This window comes from Pinus tabuliformis, chromosome 3_2 (assembly GCF_031772625.1).
Source record: "Pinus tabuliformis cultivar Carrire ecotype Pingquan chromosome 3_2, CPIR1, whole genome shotgun sequence".
NCBI classification, from domain to species: Eukaryota; Viridiplantae; Streptophyta; class Pinopsida; order Pinales; family Pinaceae; genus Pinus; species Pinus tabuliformis.
Window position 1 is genome coordinate 1,111,254,268 of NC_142302.1, and position 24,033 is coordinate 1,111,278,300.

At 42.1% G+C, this 24,033-nt stretch overlaps 1 pseudogene; it reads left to right on the forward strand.

Annotated features, from left to right (window-relative positions):
- Positions 1–419: 419 nt before the first annotated feature.
- Positions 420–24,033, forward strand: part of LOC149184544 (pentatricopeptide repeat-containing protein CRR2, chloroplastic pseudogene) — a 95,020-nt pseudogene continuing 71,406 nt past the window's right edge.

The window sequence follows — 24,033 nt, forward strand, 5'->3', positions numbered from 1 at the left end:
GAATTCAACGCAAAGGAGATACATCCCATTGATCAAATGGAGATGCACAAGAAAACTGTTGAAATGATATCCTCCACCTTGACTAACACTGATATGTCATTATCTAAATTGCAGTTTTTTTTGCAAATTTCCAGTGACAGTTGAAGATGGAGAAAGTGTCCTCCTTAGCAAAGGATAACATGATTAGGTATTTGGAAGACTTGGTACTAAAAATAGGACATGATCCCAAATATGTTAATGTTGTTGAGGAGATTATTAAAAATAAGAACCTGGACATTGCAACCTTGAGAAAGCAGCTCAAGCTGCGAGCCATAGAGGATCCATTGACCAAGGACATTGAAGAAGGTGAAGCACATAAAGCAGACATGATGAAACTGATCATAGAACAAAATATACAGATTAGGTAGATGGAGGTAGAGATGGAGAAAATGATAAAGGAGAAAGAAGAGAGTCAGATGATGGCCATTGTCCCCTTGGATGCCATACCTATTTCTCAGCTTCCAACAACAGGGACAACTATTGCAGCCACTTCTTCCACTCATACTGTGAGTGTTGAAGAAGTACCAAAGACACTAGAGAACATGTCACTCTAGTCCAAAGAAATTGAGACTTTGCAGGGCCAACTCAAAGCTTTAGAAGTGCAAAAGGCCAAAGCTGAAGCTGATTGGATTACTGAAATGTAGAAATCCCAGAGACTGTTGGAGAAGCTATAGAAGGTAGAGAGAGATACTTCAATTGGTTAGGCCAAACCATTTGGATGAATATACTGGACTCTATGAATGAAATTTGGCCTTCTATTCAAATCATATTTGAGCAGAAAGAGCTGATAGAAAAGGCTACAAAAACTATTGCTCAGGGAAGAGAAAAGTTGGGAGAGATGCCCACAGAAGCATCTAACATAATCAAGTTCTTGAACTCAAAGTCCAAGTATGAGCTTGAAGAAGTAGGGATCAATGATAGAACTGCCACCATTTTGGAAGTCAAGGAAGTCTTAACAAAAGAGAAATCTCATAGATCAGTTGGAAGAAAGATGTGAAACCTTGGAGCTACAAGTAAATAGGTGTTATAGGACAAATTGACCTCCTAATCAAATCAGAAGTGAAAGATAATATGACTGAAGCAATGACCATAATTGCAGGCCCAGAATCCACAATAACGGTCTTTATACACTGACAACCTACTTTATAAAGCTTGTTACCAAGCATAAAGGAGCATTAGTCACCCTATTAAATCTTGTTGTTAGACCAAGGGGAGTGTTAGTGAACTTAAGTGATGTTCAGAAGGTCATGCCAACAAATCTGATCATAAATATCTAGATATTAAATCCCTAAATTTTTGCAAGAAAAGAAAGGAAACTCCAAAAATAAGATATTTGGAGAAATTTTATTCTGAGAATGAAGGCAAATGGAAAAAATATTGTAAATAGGGCAGGTTCATGGTTTTTGCCCTAATTAACTCTAGATGGAGCTTGGCAGTCCTAATTCGGTTGCTACATAAGCAATGGGAGGGCCATTGCAAAAGGTTCAGAGCATTTGGAAGGATAGCCCATAGAGCTACTGTGAACTGTCATATTATTGAATGAGCTAGCTAAAAGAAGGAGAGAGAGAGAGAGGAAGAAGGGGTAAGGAAGGCTGATACAACAGATTGTTGTAATCACTCTTCCATTCTGAATATAGAACTGTATTTTTGTTCCCTACTCCAAAGTGTTGGTGATATTGTGCATTTATTTGTTCATTCTAATGCTTGTTGAGTTGAGTAGTTAAATTATACATTTATACATGTTTGTTACGGATTCTTACATTAGTTTTTAGAAGCGTATGCTGTGATTGGTTTGCCTTGTCCTTTGTGCAGGAATTTCCTTGGAGTCGACTTAGAAGGAGTTCTTCTTGTTGCACGGAGATCCATAAGCGAATCTAGAAGGAACCAAAGGTGATCCTCTTTCCATACCCTATCAATTTATGTTTGATAGATGAACATGTGTGTAACTGGTATCTTTTGCAGATAATCTTACAGTCTATCGAAGGTCCCAGGAAGGCCTTTGAGGGTAGTTTTCATCCCATGCATTTTACCCCATAGCAGAATTGGCGACTCCGCTGGGGACTATACATCTAGTTCCCGGTTACCTGGACTCCTCCCATATCTTCTCTTTCTTCTATGAGCTTCCTGCTTCTTCAAATCCTTTTCTGATCCACCATCTATCTTGTTGGATCTTGTAAAGTTTCATTCTCCTCAGAAACTCATCCTAAAAGCCCTCTTTTTGATCTATTTTCCTCACTAACGTAGGTTGCTAGCCTACATAGAGCTTTATAAAGCTCTTTAACTGTTTTTAGGGAGCGTTAGTAGCCAAGCTAACTCTCTGTTTACAAAGAAACAAAGCGTTAGTCTCCCATTTCCATGTTTTTCAGAAGATTTTGTGGACCAAAAGGGGGGGGAACGTGTCTCAGGGGCTAAATTAATATCTCCAACATTATCATGTTAACAAATTTGGTGTCTTGAAAATTTATTTTTAAGAAAATGTTTTAGTTTTTCTCTCTTAGAAGAATTTTTTTTTTTGAAAGAAAAGCCGATAAATTGTATATCTCCTTCTGTTGAAATAGTTGTAGGCTGCTTCATTTTGGTTTTTAGTAGTTGTTAGGGAATATTGAGAAAAGAAACTTTTGGTTATGCAAGTGCTGAATGGCTTTAGATGCACTGACAAATCCATGAATATGTGAAATGATACATGTGTAGAATAAGACTTGTTTGCATAAGATTATTATTTTTTTTTTCAAAGCATTGTTCTGCATGGTTTATTGAGTCGAGAGTCTCACCATATTCATACGTCAACGCCCCTACTGAAGACAAATAATCAAGTACACTAAAATTTACATTAAAATCAATCAGTTACTCTTTTTTTAGCAAACCAACATTAGCTACATTAGGACCTTGGGATAAGCATGTGAGTGAGCTGCCCAAGGTTGAAAATCAAAACTAGTGTCGCTAACAAGTGAAAAATCCTTATGCACTCATATTACCAAGACCACTCCACTAACAACGGAGCAAAATACGAGACAACATCGGACTATAATTGAAGGTAGCCTGCCTTCTCTTACAACTCCTTTGGGCATTCTGTGTATTGGGGGTCCCTTCGGGGATTTCGGAATTGAGTCGGGGATGTTAGAGTCGGCCTTGAACCCTCCATCAGCGATCAAAACTCTTTGCATTTGCATAAGTAGGTGTCTCATCAGTGTCGATTTTTGCATCCCATTAGGCATGCCATAACCCTGATGCAGGGGCTGGTGTGTTTATACCCCTCTTGGCATTGCTGGATCAGGTCATTTCAGTCATTAAGCTCTTTCAAGCTTGTCTTGTCTTGTCTTGAGGTCAAATTCCTAGGTCTAGGGTTTTGGTCAAGTATGTCTACAAGGTCATGTTTCTAAAGGTCAATAAGTGTTCAGCAAGCCAGAGGGATGTTTGTAAAGATGTTTCTTCGAAGTTTTTTATCTTGTACAGTTAATTTTCACCTTGGATTTAAAAACTCTGTTTTTAAAGCCAAGGTCATTTTTCAAATTTTTGTAAAAAGTGATGAAATTTCAAAAGACTTCAGTGGACAGTATGCAACCCTGGTCCCCTTCCCAAGATCCCTCGGATGATCTCCCTGCAAAAAGAATCAATCCAAAGCACTAAATGAGTCAAATTTCAGGATAAAGGAAACCAAAAAGTCAGTTTTATAAAGTGTCAAAGAGAAACATTAGAAAGTGGGTTTGAGCATGAAATTTATTCAAATGAAACCTATAAAGACCCAATCTCCCTCCTTTTACTCTCATTGTGCATCCAAGACACTTGCAAGAGAGTTGGGCGAGTGATTGAGTGAAAGGAGTGAAAGTTGAGCGAATTCGGGCGATTGACAGGCGCGCGACGCATCAGGCCAGGCGCGCGACCCGTCAGAAGGGTTCCCGCAGTGTATTTTTATAACGGGCGCGACCCGTCAGGCCCGCGTGACCCGTTGGGTGAGGCGCGCGACCCGTCAGCGACCTCTCTTCCAAACCCTTTGTAAATTTGTTCAAGCACCCGCCAAATCATCAAATTGCTTGAGGTAGGTTCTCCAAACTTGGAAATGATTGCTAGTTATGTTTGAAGGTCATCATGATTGTGTTTTTAATGATCAAATTGTGCAAGAGAACGCTCCATATGGCTGTATGTAAATTTGTAAAAATTTGCTAGGGTTTGTTGTTGTTTCAATGGTTTTTTCCCTTGTAATCATTTTTCCTCATTCCCATTTCATTTTCCCTGTATGTCCATATAAATTTCCCTTTTAAATTTGTAAAGAAAATAAACCCTACCCCTTTTCCCTAAAAAATAAAAAATCAAGCCCTAAACCCTACCCCTCATAATACCCATGTAAACACATGAATTTGATGATGCATGTGCAGTGATGTTTGCAGTGTTTTTTCCCTAAAATCCTTGTTATATACATGTTTTCCCATTTTCCTTGTAAAAATTTCCCTCCCCTAACATTTCCCTCATGTTCCTTGTCCCCTTGAAACAGCATATAAATCAGCTTTTTACAGGCAGAAATAGTAGCACAGTTTTTCCACTTTGCTCCTTAAACAATGTCAGAAACCGAAACCTATGAGCAAAGTGATGACCAGTCATCGGCTTCAGAGGTTGAGGTACAGAGGAGGCCTCATAAGGGTGGTAAGGGTGGACATCATAAGCGAGAGGAGCCCACCTCTTTAACAGAATTACAGGTCTGTCCTATGGCAGTCACATGTTTCCAGTATATGTCTTGCTATGAGTTTTGTGAGAGGATCTCTCGGATTCAGCACCACAGAGAGTTGGCTCGCTTATTTGTTTTACACTTGCATGATGGACATGTCAACCTTGCAGGGGTGAACTTTACATTGACACCCGAGGTGATCTCACATGCCACAGGGATACCTAATGTTGGGGAGGTGTGGAATAAGCGCAAGGTGCTGGATAATGTTCACTTTGAGCCTTTTGTCCGGCCACCATTCATGAGACATTTGGCAGGTGTGTTTCCGTTCAGGTTTCTCAGGAGCGAGTATGCTCCCATGATGAGGCTCATCATGCACTATTTTACCTGTGAGGGCAGATTTTCACAGGTATATTCATACCATATTCGCCTCTTGATGCACTTCACCCGAGTGAGGATGATGAACATCCCTGTTTTCTTCTATCAGAACATTCAGAGGATGGTACCCATGTTGCAGAGGAAGAGCTCGGCACAGCAGTATAGGAGCCTGTACCATTATGGTTTGATTCAGCTTGTAGTATTGCATCAGTTGGCTCAGCAGGGCATCTCATGGGAGGAGTTCATCTCTCGTGAGTTTTTCACAGCACCACCCTCGCCACATCCTGAGGTTGTTCATGAGGAGGGAGGACCATCCCAGCAGCATGACATCCCTGTCACTAGACATGTCAGTTCCTCACCTCTGGTTACCTATCAGAAAGGCCCGAGGGCCTTATTTGCAACAGCTCGGCGAGTACTATCTCCACAACAGGTGGAAGGGGTCTCGCCTTCATCATCAGCTTAGCGAGTGTTATCTCCACATCAGGTGGAAACGGCCTCGCTCTCTTCAGCAGCACAGAGGGGCAAGCAGCCCAAGATTGATGAGGGGCCATCAGGAGTTCCAGATATCGAGCTTGTTGATCTTGAGGCCATTTCTCCGAGCCAAGAGGAAAAGGAGGTCATTCAGCACCTTAGATCTGAAAATGAGGTATTGCAAAAGAGACTAGAAGGTGCACAATGGACAATCTCATACCTGGAGTAGCGCAACAAACAGTTGGAGGATGAGAAAGCACTTGATGAGCTGTGGAGGATTCGTAGTGACCGAATCTTGAACCGAAGAAGACCCGGTGACCCATTACCCACTGACCGAGAGTCCATGCTCATCCAGGCAAATGCACACTTGGAGAGGCTGTTGGCTAAGGCCAACCAAGAAAATAAATTGCTGAGGAACATGAAAAACCATTACTGGGCAAGGATGCATGTGTGCAAGGCAAAGATGAAGATGTTTCAAAGGCGGTTGACCGAGGCACTAAAACGGAGAAAGAGGCCCAATCCCCTCCGTATCTTGGCTGAGGCTTCACTTAAGGATCAAGGAACTAAATAGCCTAGTCACAACACAAATCCCAAAAAATTTTGAGAATTTTGGGTGAATTTTGGCATTTTCAGGCAATTTGCAGGTTTTTCCCATTAACGGGTCTCACCCCCCGCGCGACCCTTCATCATGGCAACTCCTTTTGACCAAAACTTAGCATTTCCAGATTTTTCATGCAAAGTTACACATGCTCATGGATGGACTTGAGATTTGGTGAAGTTTTGGGCCTCCAGAAAGTTAAAAAACTAGCAAAAAATGACTTTCTGCCACTTTTTTGAATTGCAGAAAGAAGTCTTGGGAGATTTGATTTTTGATAGGGCAAATGAACTCTAAATTCAAAAATTACAGTTGGGTTGGAAAGTAGACTCACAGACCTTTCCAACAAGCCTACTTTTTCTCAATTTGGCCACCTGAAAGTGCCCCAAAGATGGCTCCAAAGGCGCGTGACCCGTCAGGCAGGGGTGCGCGACCCGTCAGGCAGATTTTTCCAAAAATGCGCTGTACAGCTCGGAAAAGCACAGTTTGACCCAATTTAACTTTTTGGGATGAATTGTGATCCTCTTTGATGTAATTATTGTAATTTTTAGACACTTTTACTCTTATGTAACATTTCTAGAAGATTCATTCATGAAAAGGGTAAATATTAAATGAATGAATTGGTTTCCTAGCTTATAGAGGGAAGTTGTTTTGACTGCCTAGTTTGTAGTGCTTAGTTTAGAAGTGGTTGAAACAGCTCCTAGGATAGTGAGCTCGACCCATGGAGGAAGGGAAAGAGGTTAGATCATCTATATTATGTACTTTCTTTCTCATTTTCATGGTTGGACTCTTGAGGGAGAAGCTATCATTGTATTATTCACCGTATCTCTGCAATTTTTGGCTAAGTAAGACCAGGGTTTTGCAGTCCTCTTTGGGATTCTTGTGGACTCATGTGTTGATGGTGTGTTTCTCAATGTACTTGTAATCTTGTTATGTGACTCATTTCCTTTCTTTTACTTCTGCACATTAAACAAATGAAGTGTTAAAGTAAGAATTCATGCTTGCCATGCTCTGCTTTTAAGTTTGTTTAATTTCAATGTTTTCTACTGTCTAAAGAGAATTCAAAGTTATTGTTTGCTCTCTTTAGCTCATAACCTTTCATTCCTGACCATCCACCTCAATCAAAGGCATCAACACTTTCTCCTACCTCACCCCAAGGAACCCCCTGCAGAAACTGTGTCCAATCCCCACACCCAAAATTGCCCTCTCCTCAATTTGCCACCAAAAACCCAAAAAACCCCAAATCAAACTCTTTGATCAGTTTACTAGCCTAATATCAGTGTTACCTTATTGGTCATCTCATATATTGAAGATTTTACGAGATAGACCGGAGAGACTAGCTACGAGGCTAAATGGTTTGATGTTGCCTTGAGGTTTACCTTTCTCAGCCTGAGGTGAAATTTCAAGAGCTAACATATTGGCGACCATACTGGGGAGAACATTCGACTTGTTGATTGTCTTGTCCCAGTACATGCAATCAAGGTGCAGATCTGATGCTGATGGTGGACAGCAGTCAGACACTTATGCAGGCTGAACCATTCACCTGGCAACTCCAATTCGATCCAGACATTCCAACGCTTGCTGATCCATTCATGCAATGGTAGAGTATGTGGCAAACCCTACCAGATACTGAACTTGATGAAGATGTTTTCAGTGCCTGGCTTCATTTGTTGAAATCTTCTAAGGTCTTCAAAACTAAATTGTGTGAGTTAATTGTTGAAAGAATCGAAAAGGAGATTCAAGAACTAGATGAGCAGATCCAGTCATATGATTTCCAAGACCCTAAAAAGTTCTTGGAAATCCTTCCTCCTTCGCAACAAGAAATAACATACTTTCCTATAGATGTATACATTAACAATGTGCAGCTGGAAATATGTGTTGCAGAGTTGGGGCAGCCAACAGAGTCCTGCTTCCGTGATCCTATTGCGGCATACATGGACACATTTTTCAGTTTGATTGATAGATCGGGTTGTCTTGTACGTGACCAGGCTCATTACGTGCATGAAGGGCTGCCAGCAATTACATCTGTGGCCTGGTGGAAGCATTCTCAAGCGGCATCATTCTCAGGTTTACTTGAATGGTTAATCTGGCATTTTAGTATTACCTGATCTATTGTTTGTACAGCAAAGTAGGGTAGCTTTGTAAATAAATAAGCAGCCATAAGGGCAGCATCTTGTTTTAGTTTGCTTGAAGATTGTTTTCAGTTTCAGTTTGAAAATTAAGTCAAGAGTTGTGTCGATGATGACTCCATTGCCCAATGTTAATAAAGCACTGGTTTGCTCTCCCACAGGTCTAAGGTTCTTGGTACCTCCAAGGAGCTACCATCCCCATTGGAGCCAATGTTAGAGTCGGTCTTGAGCCCTCCATCAGCGATCAAAACTCTTTGCATTTGCATAAGTAGGTGTCTCATCAGTGTCAATTTTTGCATCCCATTAGGCATGCCATAACCCTGATGGAGGAGTTGGTGTGTTTATACCCCTCTTGGCATTTCTGGATCAGGTCATTTCAGTCATTAAGCTCTTTCAAGCTTGTCTTGTCTTGTCTTGAGGTCAAATTCCTAGGTCTAGGGTTTTGGTCAAGTATGTCTACAAGGTCATGTTTCTAAAGGTCAATAAGTGTTCAGCAAGCCAAAGGGATGTTTGTAAAGATGTTTCTTCGAAGTTTTTTATCTTGTACAGTTAATTTTCACCTTGGATTTAAAAACTCTGTTTTTAAAGCCAAGGTCATTTTTCAAATTTTTGTAAAAAGTGATGAAATTTCAAAAGACTTCAGTGGACAGTATGCAACCCTGGTCCCCTTGCCAAGATCCCTCAGATGATCTCCCTGCAAAAAGAATCAAGCCAAAGCACTAAATGAGTCAAATTTCAGGATAAAGGAAACCAAAAAGTCAGTTTTATAAAGTGTCAAAGAGAAACATTAGAAAGTGGGTTTGAGCATGAAATTTATTCAAATGAAACCTATAAAGACCCAATCTCCCTCCTTTTACTCTCATTGTGCATCCAAGACACTTGCAAGAGAGTTGGGCGAGTGATTGAGTGAAAGGAGTGAAAGTTGAGCGAATTCGGGCGATTGACAGGCGCGCGACGCATCAGGCCAGGCGCGCGACCCGTCAGAGGCGCGCGACCCGTCAGAAGGGTTCCCGCAGTGTATTTTTATAACGGGCGTGACCCGTCAGGCCCGCGCAACCCGTTGGGTGAGGCGCGCGACCCGTCAGCGACCTCTCTTCCAAACCCTTTGTAAATTTGTTCAAGCACCCGCCAAATCATCAAATTGCTTGAGGTAGGTTCTCCAAACTTGGAAATGATTGCTAGTTATGTTTGAAGGTCATCATGATTGTGTTTTTAATGATCAAATTGTGCAAGAGAACGCTCCATATGGCTGTATGTAAATTTGTAAAAATTTTCTAGGGTTTGTTGCTGTTTCAATGGTTTTTTCCCTTGTAATCATTTTTCCTCATTCCCATTTCATTTTCCCTGTATGTCCATATAAATTTCCCTTTTAAATTTGTAAAGAAAATAAACCCTACCCCTTTTCCCTAAAAAATAAAAAATCAAGCCCTAAACCCTACCCCTCATAATACCCATGTAAACACATGAATTTGATGATGCATGTGCAGTGATGTTTGCAGTGTTTTTTCCCTAAAATCCCTGTTATATACATGTTTTCCCATTTTCCTTGTAAAAATGTCCCTCCCCTAACATTTCCCTCATGTTCCTTGTCCCCTTGAAACAGAATATAAATCAGCTTTTTACAGGCAGAAATAGTAGCACAGTTTGTCCACTTTGCTCCTTAAACAATGTCAGAAACCGAAACCTATGAGCAAAGTGATGACCAGTCATCAGCTTCAGAGATGGAGGTACAGAGGAGGCCTCATAAGGGTGGTAAGGGTGGACATCATAAGCGAGAGGAGCCCACCTCTTTAGCAGAATTACAGGCCTGTCCTATGGTAGTCACATGTTTCCAGTATATGTCTTGCTATAATTTTTGTGAGAGGATCTCTTGGATTCAGCACCATAGAGAGTTGGCTCGCTTATTTGTTTTACACTTGCATGATGGACATGTCAACCTTGCAGGTGTGAACTTTACATTTACACCCGAGGTGATCTCACATGCCATAGGGATACCTAATGTTGGGGAGGTGTGGAATAAGTGCAAGGTGCTGGATAATGTTCACTTTGAGCCTTTTGTCCGGCCACCATTCATGAGACATTTGGCAGGTGTGTTTCCATTCAGGTTTCTCAGGAGCGAGTATGCTCCCATGATGAGGCTCATCATGCACTATTTTACCTGTGAGGGCAGATTTTCACAGGTATATTCATACCATATTCGCCTCTTGATGCACTTCACCCGAGTGAGGATGATGAACATCCTTGTTTTCTTCTATCAGAACATTCAGAGGATGGTACCCATGTTGCAGAGGAAGAGCTCGGCACAGCAGTATAGGAGCCTGTACCATTATGGTTTGATTCAGCTTGTAGTATTGCATCAGTTGGCTCAGCAGGGCATCTCATGGGAGGAGTTAATCTCTCGTGAGTTTTTCACATCACCACCCTCGCCACATCCTGAGGTTGTTCATGAGGAGGGAGGACCATCCCAGCAGCATGACATCCCTGTCACTAGACATGTCAGCTCCTCACCTCTGGTTACCTATCAGAAAGGCCCGAGGGCCTTATTTGCAGCAGCTCGGTGAGTACTATCTCCACAACAGGTGGAAGGGGTCTCGCCTTCATCATCAGCTCAGTGAGTGTTATCTCCACATCAGGTGGAAAGGGCCTCACTCTCTTCAGCAGCACAGGCAGCACAGAGGGGCAAGCAGCCCAAGATTGATGAGGGGCCATCAGGAGTTCCAGATATCGAGCTTGTTGATCTTGAGGCCATTTCTCCGAGCCAAGAGGCAAAGGAGGTCATTCAGCACCTTAGAGTTGAAAATGAGGTATTGCAAAAGAGACTAGAAGGTGCACAATGGACAATCTCATACCTGGAGCAGCGCAACAAACAGTTGGAGGATGAGAAAGCACTTGATGAGCTGTGGAGGATTCGTAGTGACCGAATCTTGAACCGAAGAAGACCCGGTGACCCATTACCCACTGACCGAGAGTCCATGCTCATCCAGGTAAATGCACACTTGGAGAGGCTGTTGGCTAAGGCCAACCAAGAAAAGAAATTGCTGAGGAACATGAAAAGCCATTACTGGGCAAGGATGCATGTGTGCAAGGCAAAGATGAAGATGTTTCAAAGGCGGTTGACCGAGGCACTAAAACGGAGAAAGAGGCCCAATCCCCTCTGTATCTTGGTTGAGGATTCACTTAAGGATGAAGGCACTAAATAGCCTAGTCACAGCACAAATCCCAAAAAAATTTGAGAATTTTGGGTGAATTTTGGCATTTTCAGGCAATTTGCAGGTTTTTCCCATTAACGGGTCTCACCCCCCGCGCGACCCTTCACCATGGCAACTCCTTTTGACCAAAACTTAGCATTTCCAGATCTTTCATGCAAAGTTACACATGCTCATGGATGGACTTGAGATTTGGTGAAGTTTTGGGCCTCCAGAAAGTCAAAAAACTAGCTAAAAATGACTTTCTGCCACTTTTTTGAATTGCAGAAAGCAGTCTTGGGAGATTTGATTTGTGATAGAACAAATGAACTCCAAATTCAAATATTCCAATTGGGTTGGAAAGTAGACTCATAGACCTTTCCAACAAGCCTACGTTTGCTCAATTTGGCCACCTGAAAGTTCCCCAAAGATGGCTCCAAAGGCGCGTGACCCGTCAGGCAGGGGTGCACGACCCGTCAGGCAGATTTTTCCAAAAATGCGCTGTACAGCTCGGAAAAGCACAGTTTGACCCAGTTTGACTTTTTGGGATGAATTGTGATCCTCTTTGATGTAATTATTGTACTTTTTAGACACTTTTACTCTTATGTAACATTTCTAGAAGATTCATTCATGAAAAGGGTAAATATTAAATGAATGAATTGGTTTCCTAGCTTATAGAGGCAAGTTGTTTTGACTGCCTAGTTTGTAGTGCTTAGTTTAGAAGTGGTTGAAACAGCTCCTAGGATAGTGAGCTCGACCCATGGAGGGAGGGAAAGAGGTTAGATCATCTATATTATGTACTTTCTTGCTCATTTTCATGGTTGGACTCTTGAGGGAGAAGCTATCATTGTATTATTCACTGTATCTCTGCAATTTTTGGCTAAGGAAGACCAGGGTTTTGCAGTCCTATTTGGGATTCTTGTGGACTCATGTGTTGATGGTGTGTTTCTCAATGTACTTGTAAGCTTGTTATGTGACTCATTTCCTTTCTTTTACTTCTGCACATTAAACAAATGAAGTGTTAAAGTAAGAATTCATGCTTGCCATGCTCTGCTTTTAAGTTTGTTTAATTTCAATGTTTTCTACTGTCTAAAGAGAATTCAAAGTTATTGTTTGCTCTCTTTAGCTCATAACCTTTCATTCCTGACCATCCACCTCAATCAAAGGCATCAACACTGTCTCCTACCTCGCCCCAAGGAACCCCCTGCAGAAACTGTGTCCAATCCCCACACCCAAAATTGCCCTCTCCTCAATTTGCCACCAAAAACCCAAAAAACCCCAAATCAAACTCTTTGATTAGTTTACTAGCCTAATATCAGTGTTACCTTATTGGTCATCTCATCTATTGAAGATTTTACGAGATAGACCGGAGAGACTAGCTACGAGGCTAAATGGTTTGATGTTGCCTTGAGGTTTACCTTTCTCAGCCTGAGGTGAAATTTCAAGAGCTAACAGGGGACTCAGGTATCCTACCCACACTACGTGTTGTCTATGACTCTATACCCCCTGGTAATTTCTGTGATTTGAGGTATCTCTAGGGGCCAAAACTTCTAGGTACTTACCTAAGTGACTAGGACGGGCTGTCCTGGTACCTAAAATGGACGGATCTACTTTGTCTTCAGTTTTTGGGAGAGTGCTCGTCTTCACGAGAGTACTTGGCCCCTCAATCTGAGGTTTAGGCAAAGCTCAAAAGTAACCGTAACCGTACATTTTTCCATCCTTCTCTGTTATTCATTGAGAGACTAGGTTTCATCTCCAGTAATGGGTGCTTATCAAACGAGGTATTTTCCCTTTGTTTGTTGATTGACATATTTAGTGTATTTTTTCTTTTTATGTACCTGAGTGCTATTGTTTTTGAGACTTTAAAGAATATCACATTAAAATCTATTTGATAAAACTTAACAGTCATTGTGGCTACATCTGGCCCTCATCGTCAATCCAAACAATTGTTAGGACTTCCTCCACTCATTGTGGAGGATCCGTCGAGTTCCATTGACTCAGATTCCTCATCTTTGTGGAATCAGTCTCTTAAATCACACACGGGATCTATGTGGATGACCGACGATTCTAGTTTTCTGGAGGATTTCTTCATGGAAGGATTTCTTCCTCATTTTAACACGCCACTTATAGATCTGTCAGAACCTATCGTTACTCCTGCGGTACCTATACTTCCTTCTTCAGTAGGTGGAACTTTCCCATCTATCCAGTCGATGCCTCAAGGGTTGTGGAATTATAGAGACACTGTTGGTCCTCTACCACTTCCCCATTCGACGATCATTACAACACCAATAATGTGGAATCGCGCTATCCTGTTCATCCCAGGTACTAAAACTCACATAACACCCTCTATAAGTGGAACCCAACAGATGCCAGGTTCCACTCCTATGGTGCCACAAAACATACCTTTGACTAGTGCTCCATATAACACTAAATGCGGCACTATGGGCACGGTTCTAGTTTACCAACAACACGGTCGGCCACCAATGTACAATTCCAACCCCTAGATTCAAATATCTGGGGCAGTTCCCAATATGCACATGCTGGTGGGGAATGTCACAGTTCCCCCACCATTTTCAGGCATGCATGGACAGTCGTTGATTGACATGAGTGTTCCCTCTATCAACCAAAGCCATATGGTTAGTTCTGTGTCAGTTGGGAATCCACAAGGGATTCCCACCTAATCCATGGGGGCACCCTACTCACAAGCTCAGATGAGTCAAGGGGGCACCACTTATACTGGGGGAAACTTCATACCCCAGTGTCAAAATCCTCATCAACATTGTACCACAAAGCAATTGCTACACCACGTAGCCCATGTACACCATGGGGAACCAAACGATGGGAGGAGCACAGAGCTCCTCAGGTCATCCGTCATCACCATACTTTGAGTCAGTGGCACCCAACAATTTGCCTTTTTTGGAAACATTGGATATTCCCAACTTATACAAGTTGAAAAATGACCCCATCTACCACAACTTACAATGGCCACCGATCCCACATAAAATACCGACGGACATTCCTAAGTTCGACGGAAAACAAGGGGAGGATCCAGGCACTCATGTCACCACCTACCATCTCTAGTGTGTTTCTAACTCTATGGTGGATGACAGTGTCCAGTTACGTCTTTTTCCCCGCACCCTCATTGGCAATGTAGCAAAGTGGTATATTGAGTTACCACACATGTCAGTGAATCCTTTTGACGCTTTAGCGATGGAGTTCCTAAAGCAATTTCAGTTACCTATCCGTTATGAGATAGGGACAGAGCTCCTTACTTCATTTTGTCATGATACCGCCACCCACATCTCTGATCATATCCATGAATGGAGACATAGGTGGAGGTTAGTCAAAGCTCCCATCCCTGATTTTCTCTTAATAGACTGGTTCTGTAAGTTGTTACTCCCACAAATCGCTAGAGATGTCGCTCTAGGTGGTGCGGTCATAGAGGACCAATCCATATGTCGTGCCCAGAACTTAGATTTGATTTATTCATAGTCTAGCACTCTCTACGACATTATCCCCTATGCTCTTGGTAACCACAATCCTCCCACCACTCAGCACCCTAGAATGTACACCGATGGGATTGTTGGCACAACCTCCGGGGTCGCTGTAGTGGTTCCATTGCCAAGATGGTAGTGGATCCCTCTACCAAAGTGACTGCGCTTCCTACCACTGTGGTTAATTCTGTGTAGTCTACATAGAAATCCAGTAGTAAGAACAAGAAGAATAAGAACAAGACTGCTCCTTCTGAGGAGCAGTCATCTAAGCAACCCAACTTAAAATAGAAGGACGCTGCACCTACCGATGCAGAAAAGGATAAAGGCACCAATTATTTGTGCAAACTCTATCTTGAAGAACACATAACTTGGTGTTGTCCGTGTCTTCAAGAATGTACGGATTACCTTGCCAAGAAAGATTCTGGTAAGGCACTTGCTTTCCTTAGAAATCCTTTTCCCACTCAACAGCAGCAAAATCTCATTGCCAACCAACCGCAACCCATGTGAGGGGGCAGCGACGATTCACAACATCCTTTAGTTGGTGAAGGAAGTTCTACCGTTTACACATTTGAAACGGTAGAACTAGCCACAAGAGCCAAATCTTATGGTGCTCTTGTTGCTCCGGTAACAGAACCATCCATAGGTCAAAACCCATCGCTGCCCAACAATTTTCATATTGAAAGGTTGGTTGAGGACTTTGTAAATTGATCCCCCAAGGGGGAACTTCGATGCACAACGCACAACACATCTGCACGTGCCACCCAACACTACAACATCGTAGAGGATTTGGCGCAATTTCTGTCAGCTATGTTAGTGTTCTAAGTCTTACAAACATGCCTTAGCCAAAGGAAAGCTTTTCTTTCAGCTATTGGGGGTATTGATCCTACGGATTCCATACTTGCTATTTTCGACATGGACAAGTGTAAACCTCCCCTTTCCCACTAGCTTGCATTTCAGGTGCATATCACTTTGAAAGGTAAAGGTATACACCAAACTGTCATCGACAACGGTGCTTCAACCTATGTCATGTTGGCTTCATGTTGGCTTCATGTTGGCTTGCCCTGGGTTCCCCAACCCTCTCCCCACTGTTGAACTCCCTTAAATCTTTCGACGACGACACCTTTGTCACAAAAGGATACTTATCCAGTTTTCCCATCACTTTGGCTAGGAAAATAGTAACGGTGGATGTAGAAGTCATGGACAATAGACTCAACTATAATCTATTGCTAGGTCACAGTTGGACATATGCCATGATGGCCTTCGTATCCACTGTCTTTCATATCATCCTATTTCCATTGGATGGAAAGGTCATTACAGGGGATCAGTTGTCTTTCTGCACCCCTGATTATTCACCATTACCAAATGGCTCCGCACCCCTAGTAGGAGGTGTAACTGACAGTTTTGCCAGTATAGGTACCGGTTTGTTGAAGGCTTCCTCCCTGATGGGTTGTTTTCCTCTTCTATTATAGTAGGTTCCACAATCAGTCAACATTCTTTCATCAATTCCTCATGAACTGACCAATCCTTGGATCCTAACTACGCCTTCAGACCTTGACACATTCGGAGACCAGATGCCACTGTCACCAGCTGAATCGGCCTACCAAGGCATTCAATCAGCATCCACATCTCTAGTCATGTTGTCTATCACCGACAGTACCACCCCCTTTCCCATATTTTCTCCTTCTTTAGATCCATGCGATCAACTCCCATCAACGGACGAAGCCGTTTGAGAAATCATGAGTTTTGGAGAACAACATTGGGAGGATTGGCATATTTGGGGCCTGACATCTGACTCGGACATGATGCCTCTTCAAGTCCTATCCTCTGACACAAATGAAATCATTTCCCCACCCTATACATGCATTCAAACTCTTGGGTTGGATGAAAATATGGACGACACTTCCAGGTCATTGCCCATAGATATTTCAGTCACGACAAGCACCATGGAAGACACCCAGATGAGAGCAGATTGCAGTCCTGAGGAAATTACAAACTCCACTTGCCTACATGAGGAATTCCATGAAGAATTTGTTTAGTCTCATGAGGAAATGCCTGACTTTAATCTGTCATTTTTCGTGCATGAGATCCAACTTTACGATGAGGCAAAACGAAATGGGTGGCCAATTCCTTCCCTCAAAATAGTTGTTGAACCCATGCCTAGCCCCACTGCTGAAGAAGAATGCCTACAATACCTCAAATAGCTGGATAAAACCCATTGAGATGCTGATTTGGCACTCACAGCTCACGAGTGGGTAAAAACCCAATTTTCAAAAGAGGTTAGGTTTTGTTCTTTCCAAGAGGGCGATTTCGTATCGCTATATCATCCAAAAGATAATCTCTTGGAGGCATGCACGCTTCGACCCATTTGGCCAGGTCCCTATGTCATAACGAAAGTCCTCCCCTTGGGGGCATACAAATTATAGGACTGGGAAGGAATCCTGCTCAAGGAGCCCAAGAATGGTCTCTACCTAAAGAAGTATTATGCCTAGTATTGCACTAGGCATATACTGTGTAATTTTAGGCAATATAACACTATTAGGGATATTTTATTACTCTTTAAAAAAAATAAACATCCCTAAGTTTTCATTGTTAAGCTCATTAAAATGTATCTAACAATGGTAGATCACTTTTGGAGACATTTTATTGCTCTTTAAAAAATATAAACATCTCCGAGTTTTTGTAGTAGGGCTCATTAAACATCCATACCACAATCAGTAAAGCAATTTTAGGGATATTTTATCGCTCTTTAAACAATATAAACATCCCCGAGTTTTTCATCATTTGCAGTCGTTAAATATATGCAAATGATGCTCTAAGCCCCTCTTTTTTGATCTTGTTCGAGCTCATAAACTGAAAAAGACCAAGGGAACATCCTTTTTAGGCGCTTTTTTCTCGCTCTTTAAACTGAAAAAATCCCGAGCTGTGTCTTGCTGCTCTTTAAACATGCTAAAGATGACTTGATCATTCTTTCAGGTACTTTTTCTTGCTCGTTAAAAAATGAAAAAATCTGAGTTTCTATTACTGAGCTCATTAAAGTGTCACGACAAAACACGAGTTTAGTCTGTTGCCTCGTACTCGTAACAAAATGAGGTCGACATCTATTGGAAAAAGCTTTCTCTTTATCCGGGTTCAATAGATTAAAATATGGAAAAGTAACCGATCCGGGTGTACTATTAACCTTTTTTCGCCCCCGTTAACAACTATGACAAAGGGACCACCATGGAGTCTCTCTTTACGATCTTTTCAGACTCTCTAAATATGAAAAGACCGCTGAGTTTTCTAGTTTGGACTCTTTAAATACACATACAAGATATAGAGTCGTTCTTTTTATGATACTTTTCAGACTCTTAAAAGATGAAAAAATTGATGAGTTTGCTTGTCTGGACTCATTAAACTAATCATATAGAGCAAAGAGTCGTTCTTTTTGTGATCATTTTTAGACTCTTTAAACATGAAAAGATTGATGAGTTTACCCATCTGGACTTGTTAAAAAATTTGACGGGGAAAGTGGACAATACAATTGTATCATGTATTCGAAAGTGTGGTTTGGCAGCATTCATTCCCTTGAACATGGAACTCCCTCAGATAAACCTTCATTTTGATAGCCTCTCAGTATGAACCCTACCAACCTATGAGTTTTTAGCCTATATTCCCTGATGTAATTGCATCTCTGTATCTTAAACACTCTGTAGTGTTCATGAGTCTAGTGTTGTTTGGTTAAAACCGTTGTCATGCCTTCTATTGTTCAAGGGTTCCCATTTGTTTCCTTGATCAATCGATCCTACATATCCTTTCATCATGCCCTCCATTGTTTAGACCCAAAAGCTCAAAATATTCTTCAAAATACAAAATCATCTTTGTCCGGTTTCGTGTCAATTGATGTAGGACACGTCATTGCCTATATTTCGACAAGTTTCTTCCTATCGACTTCAACACTCTATCTAGGAAGATAACCCAGAAACACATTCAGTGCCTTGGTCACGGACCTTGTGAATCTTTGTTTCTTTGCATAGCTCCAACATCGTGTAGCTCCTGGGCATAATAGTTTATAGTCTTGCGCTTCCTTTCAACTGCGTAGAGTGCTAAGACTATACTTCCTTCAACTAGTAAGGTGGTCACACCACTCTTGTAAAGTTTCATCCTGTCATCCATCATGTTGCCTAGAAAATACCCAGCTTTTCTTGTTACGATCGGCATTGCACACTTTACCATATGCAACATGCTAACCTGGTCAATTCGCTTAGTAATGTGCGGTCCAAGCCAAGGCATCAGACTGATCAATTCGTGGCGATAGGTCTTAAACATGTCATCGTGATCATACGCATCCTGCCTTATTACCTTGGTCTTTTTTCCAAGAAAATCTTACCTTATCTCCTCCTCGAGCTTCTTTACTTCTGCATCCACTAGAGTGCTTTTCTTCCTTAATTGTACCCTTTCTTCTTCAAGTTCTTGGAGCCTAAAATTTCCCTATTGGACTTTTTCTCCCTATTGGATTTTTGCTTCCAAGGTTCTGCAAACCGTCGTATCTATCGGTGCTATCATGTGCGGTCTATGATCTCCAAGTATTATAGGGCTTATAATGGTTGCTTCATACTCCATCCTTGGTGAGGCCTGAACGGTCAGGTTCTTGCACGTGGTCCTACAAGCCCATACAACTGTTGGTACACACAGATCCCAATCAGTTTGCTTCACATTGTGGACCTTGTTCAGGGCTTCATGTATTTTGTTAAAAGCTTTTGCGTGGATATTCTTCTATGCACTTGGCCTTTCCATACTTCATGGTCCCAACTAGAGAGGTTGTTCGTGTCATTGCCTTACCTGCACCTACTTACTGATTGTGTCTCCTACTACAAGGACGGTGTGAATTCGTGATGGTTTCATATCATATGCATGTATCCGCCTGGATAGGTGGGTGCACGGGCTAGTTCACCCGACAATTTTATATGTTAATTGCATCGGAGGCTTCCCAAACTACATGTGCATCATCCTTCTACATTCCTGCCAGTCCTCAAAACTTCGTTGGTGTGTACCCCACCATCTCGTGGGCGTAGCTCGTAGTACCCATTTCAGAGCATCGAAATGCTGCTATTCTAGTACTTCTTTTTCAAATCTATTCAAGAAGTCATCCACCTTGCTCAACTCATCATACATAGGTAGATCTATTACCTCTATTGCTATGTAGTGCAATGATCTTATCATCATGTTACACTTGAGCATGGTTACCTCATGTAACTGGTTCTGCCATCGTTCTATCTCCTTGTCAGAATCTGATGTGCAGGAGCTTTCATGCTCCCAAGAGATTCAACCATATGCAGTTGGATTTACCCAATCTTTCTCCCACGCGGTTATCTTGTAGATGCAGTCCAGATCATTGTCAATTTCATAGTCGTGCACTAGCTTTGTGTAGAGTGATCCTTCTACAAGGTCTAAAGGTACCACTATGCAGAGTGAATTTTTCTCAAAGATCATCTTGCTCTTCTTTATATTTATTACTCCATTCATGTTAGTGGCCCAATCTATTCCCAATAGTGCAGGGTAGGGATTGTTGTCATCAACAATCTCTATCACTTTTAAATCTACTAGCATGCTTGCTCCTTCGATATCTACTGTGATTTCCTGAAATCTCCCCATATTTGGGATCTTTTTCTGGTTCGCCATCCATAGTTGGATAGGAGACCATTGCAGCGCAAGTCTTCCCATGCGCTCCCATGTCTACTTCAGGAGGGCGTTCCTGTCCGACCTAGGTCCAAAATCACTTGATCCATATCATATTCCCCGATTTGTGTAGTCAATCTCATCTCCTTTCCTGTTCACATCATGTGCTTCCCGAGATTCCGGACTAGGCGTGGTTCTCCTGGTGCAGTCATAGCGCATCTAGTTATGAGTTCTTGTAGCCCCTTTATAGCCTTATTGTCACGCAGCAACTTCATGCATGTCTCCAAGAACGTAATGAGCATCGATGGGTCCATTTCTGACTCCAATCTATCTTTAATTCCTGAAGTGGAGGCATCAATGAAGCTCCTCTTAGCTTCCATGAAGGTCTCCTTAGTGTGCTCCAAATCAAATTCTGGTTCCTTTGTTGGGGCCTTGCGAACCCAAGTACTTTCTTCAGGCTACTTGCCTTTGTCATCCCCTATCGTAATACCACTCCAGAGCATGATATTTAAATTAGGGTCTTCCTCGCGTGGCTCAAACTTCATCATTTGCAGGTTTTGAGTCGGGGGAGGTTGGAGTGCTCATTTATCACGCAACCTCGCTATCAGTGTTAGATAATCCTTTGTCTCATTACCAAACAACATACAATACAAGCATGATGGTCATGTTGGATTCATACAATCACGGGCATAATGTCCTAGCCCACTGCAATTGTAAGATATCAGCTGTTTGCGACCTCTTCCTAGTTCCATTCCACCCCATTCTGGTCCATGCCCATGAAATCTTGTGCGTGCCATTCCTGTGTTTTGATCGAGGGCCCATGTTTCAGCCTGAACTCTGTAGGTAGGAGTTCAATCCATCATCAGTTCATAACTTCTACAGGTGCGCTCATCATGTCCTACTGATCTATAGAAATTACAGAACAATTGTTGTGAATTTTGCGTATACTTTTGTAATAGATGGCAGTTATCTGAAGCATGCTTTCCTCCTATCTGAAAAATCGCCCACCATAACACAGGAACCACACTTGGTCCTACTTATGCCTTTGGTCTTAGTGGCATTAGCCCTCCTCCCATAATGTAATTCGTGAACACTAGGTAGTGGTCCTTGTCATGCCCCTGGCCCTTGCATTTTATGTACCATACCTCGTCGCGCACTTTTGGGCGAGTCGTCCTGTCTTGTTTCAAACTCTGCATCTCAAGGCATAAGTTTTTCTACTACGTGTGAATCCGCTGAACTCCCAGGTTAGGATCTTGTATTAGAGTCTCGTGCAATCTCATTGCAACCTCCAAAGCCTCAGCTTGAGTGGTTAGCCTTTGTTGCATCAACGCATTCTGTAGGTGCGGTGTTAACGATGCTATAAACCATTTGTGATGTTTCCCATCTGTTAATGTCATGTTTGCTTCATGAATTGTGCACTTCAGTCTTTGATCCAACTCCCACAGGGTTTCACCTGCTAGCATTGTGATATCCTTGAATCCAATGATCGATTGTGCCTCTAATTTTGTGGGCCTACTAAATTATTTGTTTAGGGCAGCTTGGATATCTGTTATCCCTGCATTCAGATTTTCATTGGAATGCTTAATGTACTAAGTTAGCATGCGATCCTGCAGAGCACTGACCAACATTGCCTTCTTTATATTGTCATCTGTGACACCCTGTGCTTCCCATACAGCTCTTATCATGAACCAAAACTAGTCTGGATCTTCATTCCCTACTCCCTTGAACACTGGCAGCTTTATCGCGGTGGTGGCAAAGGTGGTATGGGCGAAGTTGGGGGTGAAGATGGTGAAAATGGTGGTGGTGTGGGTGGGGGTGGTATGCGTGGAATTATTTGCCTTATCAGATTGATTGCACTTCTTGGCGAAACCTTTGCAAGCTCTTCTTCACCCCCTCGCAGAGGTGAAATCAAGGGGCTAGTTTGTAGTTTTGTGCTACCTTTGTTTCTATAGATTCTCCCACTCCGCATAGCCCCAAACATCTATTTCTTCGCATAACATGTTTGTCACACAGTAGCATTTTAATCCAAGTGTTCAAGGATTTAACGTACTTACCTCGCAGTCCCTTGAGGAAATGTCGTTCAGCCTCACTATAGCTAACTGAAGTGTCTACCATGAATTCGGTGATGAATCCTCTTATGATTCAATCGAGCCAGTGATCGACAGTGTGTGCAATCTTGTATTCCGATGCTTCCAGTCTTCGCACCACTTCTGGAGTCCACACAATAGGTTTTTCGAGTTTACACCTTCCTTGGCTATCTACTAGCTTCGCGATACACTCGTACAACTTAGTAGGGAAGGATATAAAGAAAACTTCATGGATCTTGGTATACAAGTATAAATCTAACCACTCTTCCTTTGACAATCACAGATTCCTGTTTTCTTGCACCATGAAATCGTGAATATTTATGTCCAACCACTCTTCAATTCCTTTCTTTGTTGGATTCTAGTGAATCAACATCAGAAATCTCTATGAAGATCCTTGTCCCCGCAACGTAACCATTTGTTGGCTTGTTGGGGCCTGACCCAGGTTCAGAGTTAATTAGCCAAACAAATCCCTGTACTACTGGCCCTTTTGGAAACATTCTGCGGGGCGCAGACTAAGGTCTCACCCAAATTAGTATGGGAGGGTGCTAGAACCAGGTTTCTACACCCTTGAGATGTCTAAGAGGTTTGACTAGTCCTTTGTTTGTTCCTAGACGCTGGTGGCTTCACGCATCTTTCGTTCCTTGTAGCCTAATACCTTGCCTTTTCATAGCCCTAACTAGGGGTTGTGCCATGCTTTGCGTTATTACCAAATATCTTGTTTATCTTCTAGTACTAATTAAGCACCTTTTCCTACTTAAATGTCTTAATTTATACTTAGCAATATAAAAAATTCATACAGATTTGCACAATAAATAAGCATTACATTTGCAAATTATATCCAATCATGCATTAAACCAAGAAAAGATACACAAAATTATAGAAAAACCTCTATTTATTGATTCTTCCAATGGTTACAGACTCGACCTGCCCTGTGCACTCAGCTGTAGGGGTTCGTGCACTCAGCTGTGGACTACTAGGCCTCTGCACACTCAGTTGTAGAGCCTCCTCCTACTCTACGACCCACAAACACACTTTACAATTCGACTCAATCACTTAGACTTCTCATGCTTCTATTCTCTTCTTTTTCTTCTCTTCTCTTTTACACTTAGAGCCTCGCTCTATTTATACAATCCCATGGTCCACGGACCATGGGTAGGTCTTATTCAGTCGACATTACATTACAAAAACTAGGGTGGACAACCTTGTGACTTTATTATACTTTCGCGCCCCGCACCCAAAATTCGCAGAGATTTTACAACAATATTTGGTCAAAACTTGGGCTTTAAGCCCCAAAACGTGCCTTGGGGGGATTCCATGCCCAACACTGCATGCATGAGTTTCCT